Source organism: Cupressus sempervirens, chromosome 4 (genome assembly GCF_028749045.1).
Source record: "Cupressus sempervirens isolate cs-2001-9-10 chromosome 4, ASM2874904v1, whole genome shotgun sequence".
NCBI lineage: Eukaryota > Viridiplantae > Streptophyta > Pinopsida > Cupressales > Cupressaceae > Cupressus > Cupressus sempervirens.
In genome coordinates this window covers 597,954,643-597,977,007 of record NC_143121.1, presented here as the reverse complement: position 1 = coordinate 597,977,007, position 22,365 = coordinate 597,954,643, and the positions used below count along the sequence as shown (strand labels likewise).

The 22,365-nt window shown below is 39.2% G+C and overlaps 1 pseudogene; it reads left to right on the top strand.

The window, feature by feature from the left end:
* The first annotated feature begins 256 nt into the window (after positions 1-256).
* Positions 257-22,194, top strand: LOC149562632 (3-hydroxy-3-methylglutaryl-coenzyme A reductase 1-like; annotated as a pseudogene).
* Positions 22,195-22,365: the final 171 nt, after the last annotated feature.

The window sequence follows — 22,365 nt, the reverse complement described above, 5'->3', positions numbered from 1 at the left end:
ACATTTAAAAGCTCACATGTCATGGATGTCCAATGAAGCAAATTATGATAGGAAATTGAATGCACATAGAGATGAGGAGAGAGCAGAACCTTTACCTTTGAGAGCAAAAATTAGTAAGCTAAAGGAGATGCTCTGGGATTGGTTTACATTGACCTATGGAAACAAGAATCCAATAGTAAGGGAGAAGATATTTGCTACTAGAACTAAGGTTTATGCTAAATATGAAAATTTGTCCTACTTTGCACTTTAGAGAGCCATGACCGGTGTAAGGAGCAGGTGGGTGAGACTACCTGAATCTCTTAAGAAATCAGAACCACACAACCCTATTAACTTGGAAGCCACGCTACACAAAGTTCCAAAATATTTAGAACTGGGAAAGCAGCCAAGACTGGAGTTGTGGTGTCCTTTAAAAATGCAACCTCCAATGTTCCAATGGCCCTTGTATGATATCAATGTTGATAGACTTGATAAGTTGTAGGAAGATCACCAGAAAGACGTGTGGGAGAGAACTAGAGGATTTTACTACACTTTTAAGAGTAATAGAAAGGAGAGGACAGAAATTGGAGAGTTCAGGTCTCTAACAAGGAAGTACAATGCTTGAGGACAAGCATTAGTTTGGCAAGGGGCAGATGATGAGACTAAAATTTGCCTTTATTTTGTGGTGTTTAAGATACTTTGTTGATACTATGTTTGTCTTTGTTAAAACACTTATGGACCTTTGTTTACCGAACCTTTGATGAACCTATGGGGTAGAAACTATGCCATCTTTTGCTCATATTATATCTAGTATGCAATATTTCATATAGTTATCAAAATGTGTGTTCTTATGTTTGAATTTAATTTAATAAATGTTTATTTGCAAACATGATTTGTGTCATAACTAACCTATTAATGAAGACTGAAAGATGATTGGAGGGATTCAAAATTTAGGCATCAACAGCATTCAAGGAGAAGCGAGCACTAAGGAGCAACCACGGTGGAGTGAGCTCCTCATGAAGAGGGGTTTTTGAGGACACAAAGGTGGTTGGGCCAAACTGTTTGTATCGAGGAGGTGGAATCTCCTTAGCTTTGTGATATGTTGGCTGTCCATGGGTATGTGGATCAAGTGGGATTGCTCCGACAGCAAATGCATCTGATAGACTATATTCTCCACATCCTTTGTTGTTGATCTTTACAGTAGATAGGGTAGAGGCAAGGATGGTTTCTGCATCATTACAAGTGTGGGATGAGCTGGCGATGGCTGTGCCGATGTCTATTCCAGGGCAATCGTTTGTATATGAAGCTTCAACTGCATTGCAGTAAGCAAAGGGTTCTGGATCGGCATGGATGGTTACCTCAGTGCCTTGATGTGGAAATTTGATGCACTGATGGTAGGTGGATGGAACGGCCTTCATAGCATGAATCCATGGGCGACCGAGGAGGATGTTAAATGGTAGGTTTAGATCAACAACATGGCAAACTATCTCTTGAATGACTGGCCCAACCTTGATTGGTAGCAAAATAGTCCCTTCTGTGGTCCTTTCCAAGTTGTCATAAGCTTTGATGGTGATAACCTCACTGATCATATCTACCTCAGTATACCCAGCTTGTTTTATGAATTTTAGGGTGCAAATGTTCAAGGCTGATCCATTATCTATCATTACTCTTTTCACGGCAAAATTGGATACCATGATGGCTATGCGAAGTGGAAGGGTGTGATCTGGCTCAACCGCGGGTATGTCGGTGGGTTTGAAAGATAGGGCACATGAGGATGAAAGGTGTCCAACAAGATTACGAAAATCAGTAGCATTGATATCAGAAGGGACACGGGATTCTATGAGAGCACTGTCAAGGATGTCTTTGTACATAGGACTAGTGCGGAGAAGGTCTAAAATGGATATTTGGGCTGGCATGTTCCCAAGGTGTTCCAAGATATTGTACCAGCTTTTTGATGGAGCTGATGGTGTTGATGAAACTGGTGGGCCTGCGATGTTAAATTGCGCTCTTCGAGTGGTGACCGCACACTCATTGTCTGGTCCTCGGATATTGATAACATTGACTGAAGGCTCTTTCTTAGATATACAACTTATAAGTCTACCATAGTCTATATAGGATGAAGTGTGGTCATTGTTCTTCCCATGCTGTTGGTTTGGCTGGCGGTTGTTGGTGTTGTTTTGGATAGGTGCTTTTCCAAGATTTTGGTTGTTGTGTGGAGGAAAAGCATTTTGATAAATTTGTAAGCCTGCATTGGGAGAGTTTTGGGCACCAACAGTGATTTCCTTCTGATCGATGAGGTCTTGCACATAGTCTTTCAGTTTCATGCATCTGAGGGTGGTGTGACCATTTACCCTATGGAACTTGCAATACTCATTGTCCTTGTACCATGCAGCTTTGGATTGGCTTGGATCAATTTGCTGGGTAGGAGGAAATTTGATAAGGTTTTCCTTAGCCAATTTCTCAAAAATAACATCCAATGGCTCACCAAGGGGTGTATAGTTTCTAGGTGCAAGTTGGAATTGGGGCTTTTGCCCTGCAGCTACATTGATGGCATTAGCTTGATTGTTAGACCCTTGAAAGTTGGGTCTTGTATTGTGGTTTTGATAGCTTTGGTTATTTCGTTGTTGGTAATTGGTAGCTTGTTGGTTGTTTGTTTGATATGGTGGGTTAGACTGGTTTCGAGAAGGACCAATGATATTCACATGTCTGGTGTCAGTAACCCCATCTGTTGCAACATGCTTGTTTTTGTTCCAATACCTAGACTTGTCATTGGAATGTGATTGATTTTGGTTGGCCTCTTTGTAAATCTTTACCACACCATCTTTGATGAGTCCTTGCTCAAGGATCATTCCTTTCTCTTTGATATCCTTATAGGTCTGCAAACAGTTCATGGTCATGTGGTGAGCCAAGCTGGGATGTGCATTATCAATAAACATTTTCACCACATGGCATTCTGGCAAGGTGCAGGATATGCGGGTGGTAAGGGTTTGCCATCTTTGCAGGTATTCGGCAAGGCTTTCTCCACCTTTTTGCTTGGTGTGGACAAGATCAACTATTGATAGCTCTGTTTCAACAAGATGGGCATATTGGGCTACAAATGCCTCAGATAATTCAGCAAAGTTCTTAATTGTGCCATAGGGGATTCTATAAAACCATTCAAGAGCTGGTCCAACCAAGCTTTTGGGAAAAAGGTGCAAGAGGAAGACATCATTGTATGCCACGTCCTGGCAATGCATGTAAAATTCTTTGATATGTGTGACAGGGTCTCCTTTTCCTCTGAATTTGTCAAATTTAGGTAACTCAAAGTGTTTGGGAAATGGTGTTGTGGTAATGGCTCTGTCAAATGGGTAAGGACACACATTCTCAAACTTGAATGTCTTTGGATCATTCCCTTCTTGGATGGCTTTCAGGGCTGTCTTCATTTGCTCCCACTCTGAATTGATAGGTGATGGTTGGGGTGCCCCCAATGTAGGAGTGCCTTGAGGTAGGTATGTGCTGGATGGGGCCATTGAATATGGATGGTTATGAGGGATTTGCTGATAGGGATTGTACATTGTTTGGGCAGCTGCATGGTGGATGACGGGTTGTTGAGGGGGAGGTGGCGCATATTGCTGCATGTGCTGCGAGGCTCGCTGTTGATATGGGATTTGAGGTTGGGATTGAGGAACATAAGCTGGCTGTGGGTTAAATGGATTGCTTTGTGGAGATAAGGTATAAGATGGTTGTGAGGCTTGGGGAAAGGATCGGAGGGCTTGTGGGGTTTGACCAATATATGTGGGTTGTGCCCCCATTTGGGATGGCATCTGCAAATAATTGGTGATTGGCTGGGGTGGTGGATTACCTCCTAGAAGTGGCATTGAAAAGTAGTTGGTAAGTGGAGGTAATAGATTAGTTGGTGGTGGAGGTGGTGGGAATTGAAAGCTTGGAAATGGAACTGATGGGGTTTGATAGCTTTGTGGCTGGATTTGGAAGCTTGGTAGAGTGGTGGTGGGAGCTAGGGTCACTTGGGAGCTTGGTAGAAGATTGGCAGTAGCTTGTGGGATTTGATAGCTTTGTGGAGTGAAGGTAGTAGCTTGTAGATTTGTGGCTGGTGGTATTGAGCTCTCGAGACCTAATGGAAATGATGGGATTGTGCTTTGGGCTGTGGTGAACAAGCTGGGGGCGATGAAAGGTTGATTACTTGGCCCCATGGGTGGCATCCCTGTTGTATATTGCTGAGGTTGGCCAAAGATGCTAGCACTGATTTGGGAGATGGGTGGATTGGGAAGGCTAGGTTGGGGAGCAGCAGCAATAGTGAAGGGGGTGAACGGTGAGGTGTTTTGGGTAAAGGGGGTTTGGAGCGGAGAGGTATGAACCAAGGATGGAGTGGTGGTGGCTGGGTTGGCTTGCGGCATGGAGATTTCAACTTGGGTGGATGATGGTATGTTTGGGTCTGTTGGGTCATATGGATTGGCTGGAGGCTCTTCTTTTGGAATAAATTGAGGATAATTTGGATCATAAGAGCCTATGGGTGGTGGCAGCTGCCCAAACAATGGGTGAGATGGATCTGATAATGGAGGGGGTCTTCCAAAGTCAAAGGTTCCTACATTGTCCCTTCGAAAATTAGCCATGATTGTCTCTTTGTTTTTGTCTATAATGGCGTTTACCAATACTGCATTTCCTGGTTGGTTCATGAAAGCTTCAATGTCAGTAGGTGATGGCATAGCTTGCTCTGGGCTGAAGGACAGCTGAGTGCTCAAGGGGGGTGAGGCTGTTCGATCCAAATGATAGGGCTCCATTGTTTCTTTCTTCTTGGCTAAGTGAGTGACGGTTGGCATGAAAAATGCTCCTAGGGATGAGATGCAATAATGCTAATGGATGCAAAAGGGGGAAGGCTTTTCTATGCAAATGATTTCCTAGGTTGAGGCAAAGCTATATGACAAAACCTAAGGAGGATTGGGTTGGGGATTCTAACTTCAAAGATATGTTGTCAAAGCACAAAAGGTCTGCTTTCCTATGTGCAAGCTTGGTGGTGATTGTGTCAACTTAAGGATAGACTGATGATCCTTTAGGAAGAACACGAGATTGACCACTTCCGAATCCCAACCTTTAGCTCAAGGTGATGAGGGATAACAAGTGACAAAGCTAGATTACCCTAGACAAAGCTCTGTCAAAGGGATAACCTTGGTGAGATTGGTGGATTTGGAAGATTTTAGGAATGGCAAACTTTTAGCAAGGTGACAACAATTTTGAAAGCGTAGATGTGCAGATTTTTGATTACTAGCTAGATGGTATGATTCTAAATGAGATGGATGAGCTAATAATGCTTAAGGGGATAAGCTAAGATGGCTGGCTCTTCTACAAAGATGACTCTAGAGTGAAGCTTATCCAAGAAGATGTGGAGAAACAAGGGTGTCTAATCATAGAAATCATGCTTAGTTGGTAAGGCATAAGCAGGATTAACTCTTGGATGTTGGCTAAATTTGATGGTGCGCTCTAACCAGGCCTCTTGAAGTGCTTCGTCGGTAGCTTTTTCCTCTGCTTTGTGGAGTTTGGAAATTCGTGGGCTTGGTGTTATTGCTTTTCTCTTGGCTGAAAGTTCTTGGTATGCTAGAGATGGCTTGAGTTTGACCTTGTGAAACTTCTGTTTGGGTTTGGGTTGTTCCGACATAAATTCCTGAATCTGCTTGGTTTTGGAAAAAATCTCAGTTGTTTTGCTTCAACTTGTTCAACTTCCAAAATAGGCAGTGACTACGCTAAGTGTGCCCTAAGCTAGGATTGACCAAGTTTGGCAAACATTCCTTCAACAAGTAAAATAAAAACAAGCAATAGATAGGAACACCCAGATAGAAGTTTGTGGTTCTCAGAATGTGGTACTTGCGCCAAGGAGTGTGTATGTTCTACAAATGTTTCGATCAGTCACTCCAAACACATTAACATCCTAGATGGTTTTTTGCAAGGCAGACAATTGGTTTAGCTAGGGAGTCCTCGATATACGCAAGGTACGTGAGGCCCAAATCCGTAGATGAGACCAAAAGGATGTCACACAGCTGAGAGGAGCGGTAACCCACTTCTCTTCTTTCACTTCTCAAGGGTATAAAGTTCCTTAAGGCTTAGCCTGAATGACAAAATCTTGATCCCAAGAGAGGTGTCTTTCGATTCACCTCCCGATTCTTATACTCTGCCAGAACGCTGGAGTTGAGGTCGTCCAAGGGGTGATGAAATCCCCAAGCAGGCCTCCTAAAAAAGAAACAAGGTTTTGGATCCTAATCTTATGCACCCAAGATGGCCTCGAAAGACGACAAGGGGAGAGAAGACTCGGATGACCTTGGGCTAAAAAACACGCTTGTTCTTTTACCAACTGACTCTTATGTGTGCTAATCTAGACTTTGCAAGCACTCATGTTTAAGAGACAATGTTCAATTCCAACTTGAAGTGCCAAAAAAAGTAAATCGATCGAAGAATGCACACAATAAGAAGAGTTAGGGTCAACAAAAGCAAACTCGCGCGCCCAGAGGCCCTCCACGTCAAGTATCGATTAATTTTCTTTAAGGCATTCAAGATTGAGTGTGAGTTTGTTTTAAGCCCAAAACAAAAGTGTGTGAGATTCGATTTCAAGCGCGCGCCCGGAGGCTCTCCAGGTCAGTTGTTGTTCAATTTTAGTGCCCAAACTTGAAGTGTGATCGATTTAATCTAGAGTTTTGACCATTTAAGAATTTTGATAAAGTTAAAGCAAACGTTCAAAGACCAAGTGAGTGAGTTAGATTGTGGAACATTTAACACCTTTTTCAAGTAGACCCATCCCCATAAATGGCGCTGAGATTGCAACCAATGGTTAATATTTGATGGGTGATTAGAAAAGAGGTGAGTCCAAGGAACTACTCAAATTGATTTTTGTAAATTTGTATTTTAACTTAACAAAGTTTCTTAAATGTCCAAAAATCCAACTTTACCTAGATTGCATGTGAAAAAGAGATTTGTAATGGTTAATTGATCCTTGGCATTCAAGATTGGATTTTTTTGTTTTAAGCATGCATTCCAAAGAAAGTTGATTTTAACCCATGACATTCAAGAATGTGTTTTTGAGCAACATTCATTCAATGAAAAATGTGTTTAACCATTCAAGTTCATTTTTTTTTTAGCAACATGCATTCAAAGACAAATGGTTAAACATTCAAGTTCATTTTTTAGCAACATGAAAACCTGCAAGAAACATGGTTAGTGGTTCCATATGTGCTCCAACCTGCAATGAGACAAAAAAAAAAAAAAGCAATTTTAGTTAGTTAGCCAAAATCTTCAAAAATGAGAGCTTAACTATGGAAAAAAAAATTTTAACTTTTTTTGTTGTTTTTCCTATGCGTAAAAATGCTTAAAATGGTCTAAATCCTACGGAACCACTAAAAGTCAAATTTTGATTTATACTCTTTTTTTTTTTTTTTTTTTTTTTAAGCTACAAAGTGCAGAAATAGTAAAGCAGAAATGGAACATAAGCAAGCAGAGAACACAGTCTGCCAAAATACGAAGATGCTAAACTACAGAGGCGCCAAAATATGAAGAGGACAAAACAGATTTGCAGCACAGAACCCAGGTGACAAGCAGAGATGTCGATTTTCACAGACGCGGATTTTCGCAGACGTCGATTTTCGCAAACGCGGATTTTCGCAGAAGTCGATTTGCGCAGACGCGAATTTTCGCAGATGTCAATTTTCGCAGACGCGGATTTTCGCAGAAGTCAATTTTCGCAGACAGAACAGGTTGCAGACGCCAAAACCGCGCCAAAAAAAGCTGAAAAATGCAATTTTATTTTTTTTTAGATGGTATTTCTTCTTCCTAAGTGCGTTCTTTAACCTGCAAAAACAAGCAAAACACCCTCACAACACACTCAAACAACAACAAACATTAGATGGTTAGAAAAATGACATATAGATGAAAATAGATAATTAAATGACCCATAGTGGGGTCCCACCGGGCGTGCCAAAATGTAGAACCAGAATCAGTATGCAAAGAACATTAACAAATGAAGTAAACATTCACAAACCAAAAACTAAATTCACATATATGCTTAGACTAAGAAAGAAAATAAAAAGTGCAAACCTCACAAGAGAAAACACTCCATGCTTTCTTGATTCTGTAGATGTGTCCTTTTGCTGTGGATGTATGCTCAAGATGCTCAAAAGCTGCTTCAATGGAGATGGGTAATGGCAAATTGGTAGCTTTGTGAGCTCTCAATTTGGCATTATAAGGGTATGGTTGATGGCTTTGGTTCTCAAAATAGCATGGTAACTTTAGCTCAAATATTGTTGATGAAATGGCTTGGGATGGGATTCAATTTATAGGCTAAGGGGTAGAGGGATGGAGGGCTTAGATGCAAGGATGGATGAAGGCTTAAGGAGGGCTAAGATGCACTCAAAGGGGAGCACATGGATTGTGCTTGTTTAGCACCAATGGGAAGGTGACACTTGTCACAAGGAGGATGAGTGTGAGAGGGTAGGGTTAAGGGTTGGTTAAGGGCATGATGAGTGGGGTTGAGTATGTAAGAGGGATGTAAGAGAAATGAGTGTGGAAGAGGGAAGAGTGTGGAAGATGGGTGTAAGAGTCATGAGTGGGCTTGTAAGAGTCTTTATGTTTTGTAAGAGCACTCATGACTTAGTGGTTGGGTTTTTTGAGGGGAGACTTTGGTTTGGATTAGGAAAGTCTTAAACTTGTTTAAGGAATGTGACAACATTAGGGGGTGGATTAGGCTTGGGTTTAGGATTATATTAGGGATGTTAGAGATGTGCAAGTGGATGGCATTAATGAGGGTGGGTGAGTTAGTGGCTAAGCTTGGTTAGTATGGGTGGATAGGGTGGATTAGGCTAAATGGAGGATTAGAGATAGGTTAGGGGTTTTTGAATTTGAGGATTTCATTTATCAAATAGATTTATTTAATAAATGGGGATTTTTGGAATTAGATAGGAGAAAAGAATTTAATTGATAAATAATAGATTATTTGATTTATCAATTAGTACTATAGATGATTAATTAAATTAATCAACTAGGGATGGCAAAGGATTAATTGAATAAGATTTAATTAATGATGCCTTTAGAGATAACTAAATAAGATTACCAAAGCGATGTAATCAAATTTAGGTGTCTACAATTCCAACCACGGACAAACCCTACAACGGATTCTCGATGAAGTACCAATGAGATGGCTGAATACCAACTCCAATTATGCAACCCTTCAGTAGATATTTCACTACCTCAGTTATGCCAATCTAGGGGAGTGATTCGTTCCCAAAGATCGAATAATATTTGTAGACCCAAGAGACTACAATTTTTCTCCTCAATGGAAGAAGTAGAAGAAATCTCAAATCCAAGCCTGTCCAAAATGAGAGGCCCAGCCCTCTATTTATTCACTTTTCTAAGAAGTTGCTAGAACTTCTAGAAACATCCTTTATAAAATCTCATTATAATGCACTTTTTATAATAAAGTAATTTTATAAAATAAAAAGTGCAACTCAACTTAAAATTATAACATGTAGGCCCCAATAACACATAATAATAAAATATAACCTCTTAACACTTCTTCAAGAGCAAGATATGACCATCTGATCCGCAGAATTGACTCTCTCTCCACACCATTTGCCTACAAGAGTCTGGAATAGGAAAAATCCATGATCAATGTCATGTCGAACTAAAGAGGGGACATTACAGTCCACCCCTCCTGAAATTGCTTGTCCTCAAGCAATCTCAACGCCAGGTGCTGCAAAATAGCTTCCCCCTCCCAAGTAGCATCCTCAACAGGTAGATCTTTCCACTTAACCAAGTATTCTCTGATCACTCTTCTATGAAGCTACTTTTCTCTGCTCTCCAAGATGAATTCTGGCACTAAAATCAATTTTCCCTCATCGTCTAAAGGAGGTAATACTGCGAAAGGCACCACATTCTGACCCAACGCCTTCTTGAGGCGGGACACATGAAACACATTGTGCACCATGCTGTCTGCTGGAAGCTCCAACTCATAAGCCACCTCACCAATTCATCTAATAACCCTGAATGGTCCGTAATAGCGTGGCTTGAGTTTCTCTGCACCACTCTTCTTAAGAGTAGATTGCCTGTATGGCTGCAACATGAGGTAAACCATATCATCCACCTCAAAACTACGCTCAGTCCTCTTCTGGTTTGCATACTGCTTTTGCTGGTTCTGAGCTCTCGCAATATTATCTTTGAGAGTAGCAACTATATCCTTACTCTCCTGTAATAATTCTCCTGCACTGGGTACCCGGCTGTCGCCAAACAACAAATCCAAGAAACTAGGTGCTTCATAACCGGAAAGGGCCATGAAGGGTGGCATCTGTATAGTGATGTGATATGTAGTATTGTAACAATACTCGCAGAGATATATCCATCTAACCCAAGCTCGCTGCTGAGCTACCACATAATTCCTTAAATACCCTTCCACCCATTTGTTCACAATCTTCGTCTGACCATCGATTTGTGGGTGATAGCTAGTGCTGGGTGTAAGCTCCATGCCACATAACCGGAATACCTCCTGCCAAAAATGACTCATGAAATGGCTATCCCTATCACTCACAATGTTCCGAGGCAATCCGTGTAATCTGAAAACCTCCCGAAAGAAAACCTCTGCCACATGAGCTGTTGAGTGGGTAGTGGTGATAGGAAAGAAATGAGCATATTTTGTTAATCTATCTACCACCACATAAATACAATCACGTCCTTGTACCTTGGGCAAACATGTGATAAAGTCCATGGAGATGCACTCCCACTTCCTGTCAGGGATCGGAAGTGGCTATAGGAACCCTGCCGAATAGGTGTGTTCTTGTTTGTTTAGCTGGCAAACAAGACACTCTTGAACGTACTGCAAAACATCAGCTTTCAGCCCCTTCCAAGTGAACCGCTCACGAACTAACCTGTAAGTCTTGAAGTACCCGAGATGGCCTGCTGTCGGTGAGTCATGAAATGCTCTCAAAATTAGTTGCTTAACCTTCGATCCTGGGACTAGGTAAATCATGTTCTTGTAAATGATTAAATCATCTACAAGTGTGTATCTGGTATCAATCACTGTTCCCTCCACTATATCGGAGGCCCATGTATCCTTGGCATACTCTGCTATAATCCAGTGTCGCCAATCCTCTGATATCTGAACCATAAGAGTGAGGTGTGGCCTTCGAGAAAGAGCATCTGCAACAACATTCTGAGTTCCCTTGGCATATGAGATGTCAAAATCATATGCCTGCAACTTACTTACCCACCTTTTCTTGCGATCATTCAGGTCCCGCTGTCCCAAGAAATGCCTCAAACTATTATGATCAGTTTTAATACAAAACTTGCTACCCACAAGATATTGTCTGAATTTGGCCAAAGCATGCATGATGGCCAATATCTCCTTATCATATATACTGAATGAACGCTCGGGGCCTCTGAGCTTCCTGCTCTCATAAGCTATGGGGTGCTTGTTCTGCATAAGTACAGCACCTACTCCCTCTCCAGATGCATCACATTGAAGCTCAAATGGCTTTGTGAAATCAGGTAATGCTAGAACTGGGCACGTAGTCATTACCTCCTTAAATCTCATAAAACAGTCCTGTGCCTTCTGAGTCCACACAAATTCCCCTTTTTTCAGTAGAATCTTTCATGGGAGCTGCATGTCGTGAGTAGCCACTGACAAACCTGTGATAGAAACCACATAAACCAAGGAACCCCCTCAACTGTGTAAGGTTCTCTGGTGGAGGCCAATCAACAATAGCGCGAATCTTTTCAGGATCCATCTGCACTCCATCTGCACTAATAATGTGTCCCAAATATAACAACTCGGTCATCCCTAAGTCACATTTGGACTCTTTTGCATACAAGGACTCCTTCTATAAAATTCTCAACACTGTCTCCAAATGCTCTAGATGCTCCTGCCATGACCGGCTATAGATCAAAATGTCATCAAAAAACACCAGCATGAATTTCCTCAACTGATGGTGGAAAACTCTGTTCATAATGGACTAGAAAGTGGCAGGTGCATTGGTCAGACCGAAAGGCATGACTACAAACTCAAAGTGCCCACAATGACATCTGAAAGCAGTTTTCTCAATATCCTGTTCACGGACTCTGATCTGGTGATATCCTGTTCTCAAATCAATTTTCATGAAATAACAAGCCCCATGCAATTCATCTATCAACTCATCAATGTGAGGAATGGGATACCTGTTCTTAATGGTTCTCTTATTTAATTCCCTGTAATCAACACACATCCAAAGAGTTCCATCCTTCTTTTTTACCAAAACAACAGAAGACGCAAAAGGTGACTTACTTGGTTGGATGTGCCCCATAGCTAGCAACTCCTCGATGGTCCTTTCGATCTCATCCTTGAGTCGCTTTGGGTGTCAATATGGTGTGATCATGATAGGCTTAGCACCTTCCTCCAGCTCAATAACATGCTCAATGCCTCTGTCCGGTGGCCTGCCTGGTGGAATCTCACTGAATACCTTTTCGTACTTAATCCTCAATTTTTGAATATCAAGATGATATTTCATCTTATGTTGCTCCTCCTGTGTAGGTGTCAAAGTACAAACTACTGCCCACTCTATATCATTATGCCTAGTTAATCTCTCCAGCTGCCTAAATGAGATAGTCCTGATGTCTCCATTACGGATAGCCTTAAGCACATGACTCCTACCATTCACTTTGTATTGTATCTCCATATCCTCTAGTCTTAGGGTAACCACCTTCAATGAATGTAGCCACTGCATTCCAAGTACTATATCCATGTCACCCATGTTGACCACATGATAGTCCACCTTAAACTCATAGTTGTTTAGGCTCAAAGGTAGGTCTCGTACCATCCTATCACAACAAAGAGTGTATCCATCAGCTACCTTGACTCTTAGTCCCACGAACTCCTTAGTGTTGAGTCCACGCTTCTCCATGAATCGTGCATCAATGAAATTATGTGTGGCACCTGTGTCCAATAATGTAATAACCTTCTGCCCAGCCAAAACTCCCTGAAGTTTGAAAGATCCCTCTCTCTGGATACTAGACAGTCATGCTTCCTGTAAATGTAGCTTTGTTCCCTACTATTGCCTTGCACTGTCTATCTCCTGCTCTCCCTCTGCTTCATCAGGATCCTTACCATGATGTTCTGAACTATCTGAATCTGAGCCTTTGTAATAAGCCCACATTGCTCGGTTGGCTTTCCCTTTTGGCCTCATAGGACAGTCATGGCCATACTCATACTGGCCTTTGCAATAGAAGCATAGCTTCTTCCTACGCAAGTCATTAAGTGTCTCCTTGTCCAACCTCTTACTTTCCTCCTTAGGTAGATGTGCCTCTCTATGAAAGGGTTTCCTGTCCCTATCTTTTCCTGAAGGGAAACTCTTTGCCTGGAATTTATTTTTAGAAGCTGAAGAGGAATCCATGTCATGAGCTTTCTTAATGGCTTCCTACAAAGTGGGAGGGTTGAGAGCTTTAATCCACCCTCTCAACGGATCAACTAGCCCATCCATAAATAAAACCAATAGCCTCTGTTCAGATACATCTGTTACTAACACTGCAAGTTTCTAAAATTATGAAATGTATGTTTCCAATGATCCCCATTGTTTAAGCTGAGCTAACTCCTTGAAATGGAGTTTTGGATCCTTCTTATCAAAACGTTCAATCAGTCTCTCCGTAAACTCCACATATGAGGTAATGTGTGCATGACCCATAGTGATCATACCATGATGCCACCACTCGTGTGCTAACCCATCCAGGTGAATTGCTACATACTTAATAGCTTCTTCCTCAGACATAGGGTTCAATTGAAAGTATGTGTCAAGTTTTTGAACCCAAGCTCTTGCTGTAGACTTTCCTGAGCCATCAAAATATGGTAACTGAAGTTTCCCTACTTTCTTTCGTAGCTCATAGCTCTGAGTCCTGTCATGTCCATGGGGCATATGCTTCATCTGCACATCCATATACTCTCTAAAGGTGATTGCAGCTGTAAAATCTGGACCTCCTGCTTCCCAATCTCTCCTCAGCTGATCTTGTATGTCAGTGATCTGGGGTTCTGGTACTGGCTGCTCTGGAGCTCTAGGAAGGAACGTGGGAATCATAGGTCTCGAACTCACTGTCCTAGCTTGCTGGGGTGCATGACCGAAATTGTTCCCAACTTGTTCGCCTCCATTATGTATCCCATCCTGATTAATCCCATTCTGATTGTTACCATTCTGATTATTTCCTCCACCTATGTTAGCGTTCATCCCCATTTGATGAGCCATCATCTGCATCATAAGCTCCATTCTCTGATTCTGTTCTTGTGCTCTTTGTTTGGCTAATCGTTGTCCCTATGCCAAGGTGTCTAATAACTGTAAAAATCTTTCCTCTTGCTGATCTAGACTGGCATTCCTGCCTCTATCCATATTGTAGTTGTAGTCTTGATCAAAGAATACCTTCCCTGTGTCTGTATGACTGGATTATATGTCCACCTGTACATATGAGCTAGACTATTCGCTCTTCAGGTATGAAATCCTATCTTGTCTTGCTTTGGTATTGCGGAAATTATAAAGCCTCTATTGCATGCTCATAAATGTTTTGATTTTAGTGTTTTGACATTTTGTCAAACACTTTCCCTTCTATCCAGCTGTTCCAAATTCCCTATAAGACCTCCACAGGATGGCAGGACTTATAGCTCTGATACCACTATAATGACCCTTAACTATTAAGGCCACTAAAACCCTCAAACTGGACTGAGACAATTTGTCAAACACTTGGCATGTAACTGAATAGAGCTATGAATAAGGCTAATTATTGTGCAACGAAACCACAAAGTACAATGCCAATGAACAATAACAGTACCAATAACAATATTTAGATTATGGCAAATTTCAGCTTGCTATTACCGACATTTATGGAATGTGGTGCAAATGCATATGATTATAGATGGAAGACCATATGTAACCCTCATAAATGCAGTCCTAATCTGATTACAACAAAGGACTGATCTGGATCACTGCCTTAATTTGTTGATGATGGCTGATGAAGTCGACACCCCAAATCTGCCTAAACCACCCTCCAACTGTGACAAATCTGCAACCCTGTGTTGGCCGTACCAGGTAGCTGGGAGACTGCGATTTCAATATCTGATTTTTTTGTATTTTTACTGCTGACAAAAATGCCCTAATTGGGGTCGCCTAGGGTCATATTGTGCCCTCCCAAAACCATAGAATAGTTCCCCAATAGGTTGAGGAGATATGAGCAAATATTTGATTCCAAACCCTGGAGTTGCAATTCTGAAAATGTGCCAATTATGTCTTCAAACCCTTGCCAAAATTGATCCACCAATGCTATGATGAATTCAAGCCCTTATTCCAACCACGGACAAACCCTACAACGGATTCTCGATGAAGTACCAATGAGATGGCTGAATACCAACTCCAATTATGCAACCCTTCAGTAGATATTTCACTACCTCAATTATGCCAATCTAGGGGAGTGATGTGTTCCCAAAGATCGAATAATATTTGCAGACCCAAGAGACTACAAATTTGCTCCTCAATGGAAGAAGTAGAAGAAATCTCAAATCCAAGCCTGTCCAAAATGAGAGGCCCAGCCCTCTATTTATTCACTTTTCTAAGAAGTTGCTAGAACTTCTAGAAACATCCTTTATAAAATCTCATTATAATGCACTTTTTATAATAAAGTAATTTTATAAAATAAAAAGTGCAACTCAACTTAAAATTATAACATGTAGGCCCCAATAACACATAATAATAAAATATAACCTCTTAACACTTCTTCAAGAGCAAGATATGACCATCTGATCCGCAGAATTGACTCTCTCTCCACACCATTTGCCTACGTGAGTCTGGAATAGGCAAAATCCATGATCAATGTCATGTCGAACTAAAGAGGGGACATTACATTCTTCTTCTGTAGGCATTCCTCCATAGAAGTATACAAAATATTTGTATTCTTTTGGTCTCTTGATGGGTTCAACATCATGAACTTCTGTATATTCATCAAAATTTACATTTCCACTTTCCACAATTTTTTTAGTATTAGTATTTAAACACTTGTATGCTTTACTTATTGTGGAGTAGCCAAGGAATATACCTTCATCACTTTTTGCATCAAACATACCACTTCTAGCATCTTTAAGAATGTAACATTTGGTCCCAAATAACTCAAAATGTAACATTTGCTCCCAAATACATCAAAATGTTTTACATTGGGTGAGTAACCATACCAAATTCAAAAGGTGTTGAATTAGTATCTTTCTTGATTTGCACTCGGTTCAGGGTATAGACAGTTGTACTCACAGCTTCTCTCTAGTCTTTTAGAGCAACATTCTCTTCCATCATAAGTGTCCTAGCATACTCTATTATTGACCTATTCCTTCTTTCAGCTATTCCATTCTATGGAGGGTTCTTGGGTGCAGAAGTCTATCTGTTGATTACTCTATCATTACAAAATATTTCAAACTCTTTTGATGTGAATTCTCCTCCTTTGTCTGACCTCAAAAATTTCATACTTTTCCCTATTTCTTTTTCAACTCTTTCCAAGAACCACTTAAACATTTGAAAAGCATCAAACTTTTTCTTTAAAAACATGACTGTCATCATCCTAGAGTAATCATCTACAAACAACATTATATACTTGTCTCGCTTGTAGCTTTGCACTTCCATAGGTCCACATAAGTTAGTATGAACAATATCTAGTATCTCTTTAGAGGTATAGGTTTGGCTTTTGAAACTAGACTTAGTCATTTTGTCTAGCTGAGATTGTTTGCATATCACATTATCAGGCTTTTTCAGCTTGGGTAGACCTCTAACTTTCTTCATGTTACTGATTCTTATCAAGTTGTCAAAGTTAACATGACACAACCTTTTATGCCATAACCACACATCATCAAATTTCACAATAAGACAAGTAGCATCATTTATATCATTGTAAAATAGGTTGCTTCTAGTTTGATCTCCTTTTCCTATCAATTTCCCATTTGTGTCATATATCTTGCCAATTTTGTTTCCAAATTCAACTTTGCATCCCACATTGCTTAGTTGTGGCACACTCAACATATTATAATTCAATCCTTCAACATAGTAAGCATTATCACATGAGATCTTTTCTGTGAGATTAATGGAACCTTTTCCTTTTATTAAACAAGGAGCATCATTACCAAATCTAACACTATTTCCATCATAATGTTTTAGGGTAACGAACTTACTTTTATCTCCTGTCATGTGATGTGAGCATCCACTATCAATGATCTATCTATCATTTTTGTTTACATAGGTCACAAGTTTAGTTGCCTCATCTTCACGAGACTCATCCTTCATTACAACATAAACTACTTCATCATCATGTTCATTAGAATCATCTTCTTCAGCAATGTAGCACTTCTTGCCTTTGTCTTTGTAATCTTTGTTGTCTTTATTTCTTCTATCTTTGTATTTGTCATTTCCTTTATAGTTTCTCTTCTCTAGACATCTAGCAGCAATATGTCCAATCTCATTGCAATTAAAACAAATGATGGGTAACTTACCTTTGAACTTGCTTTTTCCTCTGTGGAATCTTCTTGCCAACAATGCTTCCAGTTGATCAACATCTTCTTCATTGATATCACTATAACTAGACACATGTTTTATCTTTATTTTCTTCTTCTACTTCTTCTCATCATAATCTTTCAATAGTAACTTAGCCTTAAAAGTAGATTCAATACTCTCTAGTTTGTAATTGTCAAAGTTGGATAACTCAAAAGTAGTAAGTCTACCTACTAGACCTTCAAGAGTTAGATTGTTTGTTGGAATACATCTTAGTTCTTGGATTGTTGAAACTCTAATAGCATAAATATGTAGTAATGTCCTTAATACTTCGCTTAGAATATTTTCATCATCTATATGACCAGTAGCACCTTTTATTGCACTAACAACTTCTTTTATTCTAGCAACATATTGAGCAATGTTCTCACCTTCCTCCATTCTCATGCCATCAAATTTACCTCTAAGACTCTCTGACTTGGCTCTCTGAACATTTTTGTCTCCTCCATAGATGATTTGTAGGGCATCCCACATCTTCTTTTTAGTGTTACATCCTTTGATGTCATCAAATTCTGCATAGCTGAGAGCAGAGGCAATCTCCAACATTGCCTAATTGTGTTCTTTCTTCTTCTTCATATCTTCTGCAGTAGGAACTCCAATAGGATCAACATGTTCCACTAAGATGGTGGATTGTGCATGATCTCCTATTCCTCCAATATGTAGCTTCATTAGACTTTTCCATGCAGGGAAGTTGTCATTGTTAAGCTTGGGTACTTCTCTCTTGGACATCTTGATCTTTGTGCTTCTAGTACCTTCAAACTAGTTCAATTAGCAGATGGCTCTAATACCAATTGTTAGAATTCTTTAAAATAACTAAGAGGGGGGTGAATCAATTATTCAAGGTCTAGATGTACCAATAAAACTTTTCACTTAGCTTAGTGCACCCATTAAACTATGCATGCATCCAAGCTAATCATTAATACTTGCAAGTTACTATCAAATCAACATGCAGTAATAAAACATGAAACATCAACACATATGACACAATGATTTAACGTGTAAACCTAATTTTGAAAAAAACCACTAGTAACATGCTACTCCTTTTTCACTCTTCTGAAGTGATGCCCTGTGAAAGGCCAACCCTATTAAAGGTTACAACACACACTATTAAATGTGACCTAGTTAAGGAGTTTCAATCACCCTGTTAGAAGTGAGCCTGGTTAAAGGACTTTAGAACATTCACTTGGAATGTCACCCTATTAAAGGATTTTCAAATGCTTGTTAAGTCAAGCTTAGTCCAAAGGATTTTACCCTAACTAATACAATTGTTAGAGAGTAATAGTAGAGCTTTTGATCTGATCCAACTTACAACTCATCTTGCAGATTCCATATCACAATTTAGTCCTGAATTTGCTTTGCTTTAATTCTTTATGGCTCTTGACAACTTGTTCACCCTTCAAGCATTTGTCTCCTTAAGTCTTCTTGCTTAGTATGCTAATATAGTTGCTTTTGTGGTCACTTAACAAAGTAGAGACCTTGACTCTCTATCTCTATTCTTCCTTGGTATTCTTTGACCTTCTCAATATCTTCCCCTTGATTCCACACTCTCAGACTTTTTGCTTCATGACCAGACATTCCTTAAATAGGAAATTAGAATACTTTTCGCACTCTATTTTCCATCATCCATTTTAGGGTTTAGATGGATTAGGTAGGATACAATGTATCTACCCCACATCTTGTCCCTTCTAGAAAATTATCCTAGAATCCATTTAAATTCACCTAGAAACAATTTACCTCAAATTTTGTGCCACCAGCTCATCAACTTTATCTTCCACTTGGTTCATAGACTTCAAGAAAACAAACTTGTCGGCTTAGATTTGGAAAATCTTTGAATTTTCAAATAATATAGTAGCTTGGCATTATTAATCTTCTAATGCTCCACACATATTACATTGCTTGACATCTACTGTGAGTTCACTTGGCATCAACTATGGTTTACTAATGCTCAGTACCTATTGTATTTTACTTGGCACCAACTGTGTTATCAGCACACACTAGATTTTGTTTTTACTTGGCTCCAACTGATCTTCTATTCGGCTTGAACTAACTTTGCTAGGCACCTACTATCAACTTGGTCAAGCTTTATAGACAGTCTTAGTATTAATTGTTCTTATAGAGTTTCTAAGTGTAGCCAACCTTTGTATCTTTAAATAGATTATCTATACATCATTTCACCATTGTCTTAATTGATCCTTGTACTTCATTACATAACCATAACTCAACCTTTCCTCTACGTGTTGTTGTTACATCTTATTGATTAAATCATCTTCATCAATCAACTAAGTGATAGTACTTGGATCTTATAAGCAATTGTCTTACAAGCAAATAACAAGTTTGACATCAGTGACAAAACAATGATTGAAACATATGTTCTGCTTCAACAATCTCCCTTTTTCAACAATGATCTTTTCAATCAAATTTCAACAACTTAATTATAGAGGTAGATAACAAAACTTCCACAAAGCTAAAGTTTGTAAACTTGCTTAAATATGGAGGCAAATACAACAACCCAAATGCTTTGGCTAAACACAAAAGAAATTCATTAACATTTGAAAAATATATTATTTAAGTCTAAATAAAATAATGGCATTTTATTATTATTGAGAACTTTGATCTTTTATTATTATTGTCATTTTATGCAACACCTCATGATTTTGTGGTTTACCACATGAAGGTTCTAAATGTGTCTATATAAAAAATTGTGCATGTAAAGTTTACACATTTTTTAAAAGTTTTTTATTGTTAATTTATTTGTGATATTTTTTTTTGGCAAAAGTGGAATACCACTATGTATATTAATAAATAAATGGGTTTAAAAGAGTTCCTGAAGGAAAAATATGAAAAAGAAAACTCTCATTCATTACTCATTATATACAAAATGTACAAAGTGTGATCCTCAAACTAGAATTGCCAATAGAACTCAAGAAAACTCCCCTTATATCTTCTAGATATTCAAACTCTAACGATATATTGAAACACTAATGAAACTTTATAAAGCATCCATATAAAGTGCCCATTGTACAAATGTATACATTAAGTCTGACTTGACACTTTAAACATTCCAAAATGTTGATGCTAAAACAAGTACCCGACCATAGACCTAGATGTAGAAATGAAAAATAAATTCCTTATACCACACCCAAACCTTTTTGTTTATTTAATTGATATATACCAACCAGAGACATATTCTTTAGTTTTATTCAAAATGTCTTCTCCAAGTACAAACCTCCATCATGGATTCAAGTGGAAGTTGGATCATCAAACTTAGCGGTGATTTCACCAAACACCATTACATGATAGCTATTACTCAAATCATGAAAAGGATAAACAATTGGTAAGACAACTCTGAATTTTGTTGGTTTTACTGGAAGGGTAGCATATTGTTTGTTCTTAAACAATTTTAACATGGGATGGCTAATTAAATATTATTAGCCTATATGTTTTCCTTCTGGAGTTCACTCCAGTCAAAAATTTACTCATGCCATTAAACCAGGTTGTTTTCCGATAAACAGTTTATTTCTAGATCACAGTTTACTAGTCATGATGGCCTAAGAAACTCTTATGTTTCTACTGAAGTAGCAGCCATGGACATCCATGTCAAGCTTGCTATGATGGAAGGAGGGCAAACTTTGATAAACTATCTAACATCTTCAACAAGTAGATCTCCTGATCATGTAGTTTTTAGGTATATCTATTCAATTTTTAGTGAAGTAATTCAATAAAGCCATATTTTCAAGGTAATCGATAACATTTTGTGCTCTCTTTTTCCAATAGGACAAGCAGATTTTCTAGGCTACAGGGCATAAAATGTACAATTGGAGGCAAGAATTTGTACATGAGATTCTCATGCTTCACAAGAGATGCCATGGGAATGAATATGGTCTCCAAGGGTGTTCAAAATGTCTTGGATTATCTTCAAGCTATGTTTCCTGACATGGATTTTATCAGCATTTCAGGTAATTCAATTCCTCTTATTTCTAAACACTTATTTTTGGGGGTTTTTCTTTCACACCATACAAATGAATTGGATAGCTCTTTTAATATGGGTGGGCTAATTTTGCGAATGGGTTTCTATTGTTAGGCAATTTCTACACAGACAAGAAGCCCATGATAGTGCATTGGATTGAAGGGCATGGGAAATCAATAGTGTGTGAGGCTGTCATAACAAAGGTGGTTGTAGAAAAGGTGTTGAAGATGATAGTTCTAGCATTGTTGGAACTGAACATGCTAAAAAACTTAGACTAGATCTGCAATGGCTGGTGCCATGGGAGGATTCAATGCTCATGATGCCAACATTTTTTCGACCATGTTCATTGCAATAGGCCAAGATCTAGCCCAAAATGTGGAGAGCTCACATTGTCTTACTATTATGGAGGGGGTAAATGGGGGTAAAGACTTGCACATATCAGTGAGCATGCCATGTATAGAAGTGGGGATAGTGGGTGGTGGGACCCAACTGGCTTCACAGGAAGCATGTCTAAACATGCTCAAAGTCAGAGGAGAAAATGTGGCACAACCTGGTGCGAATACACAAAACTTGGTAAGAATTGTGGCAAGTGCAGTAATGGCAGGTGAGTTATCTCTCATGTCTACTCTTGCCACAGGTCATCTTGTCAAGAGCCACATGAAGTACAACCAGTCAAGAAAAGATGTCATAGCAATAACATAAGCATCATATTTTAAATTTAGCTTCCTAAGATCAATATAAGCATCTGCATCATTTTACCTTCAACATCATGCATTAATGAAGAAATTGAGCTTCAAAAAATAAGTCAGCTTTGACTATTTAACACTTTTAACTTACCAATAAAATCTTAATATATGATGTTTAAGCAGTCCA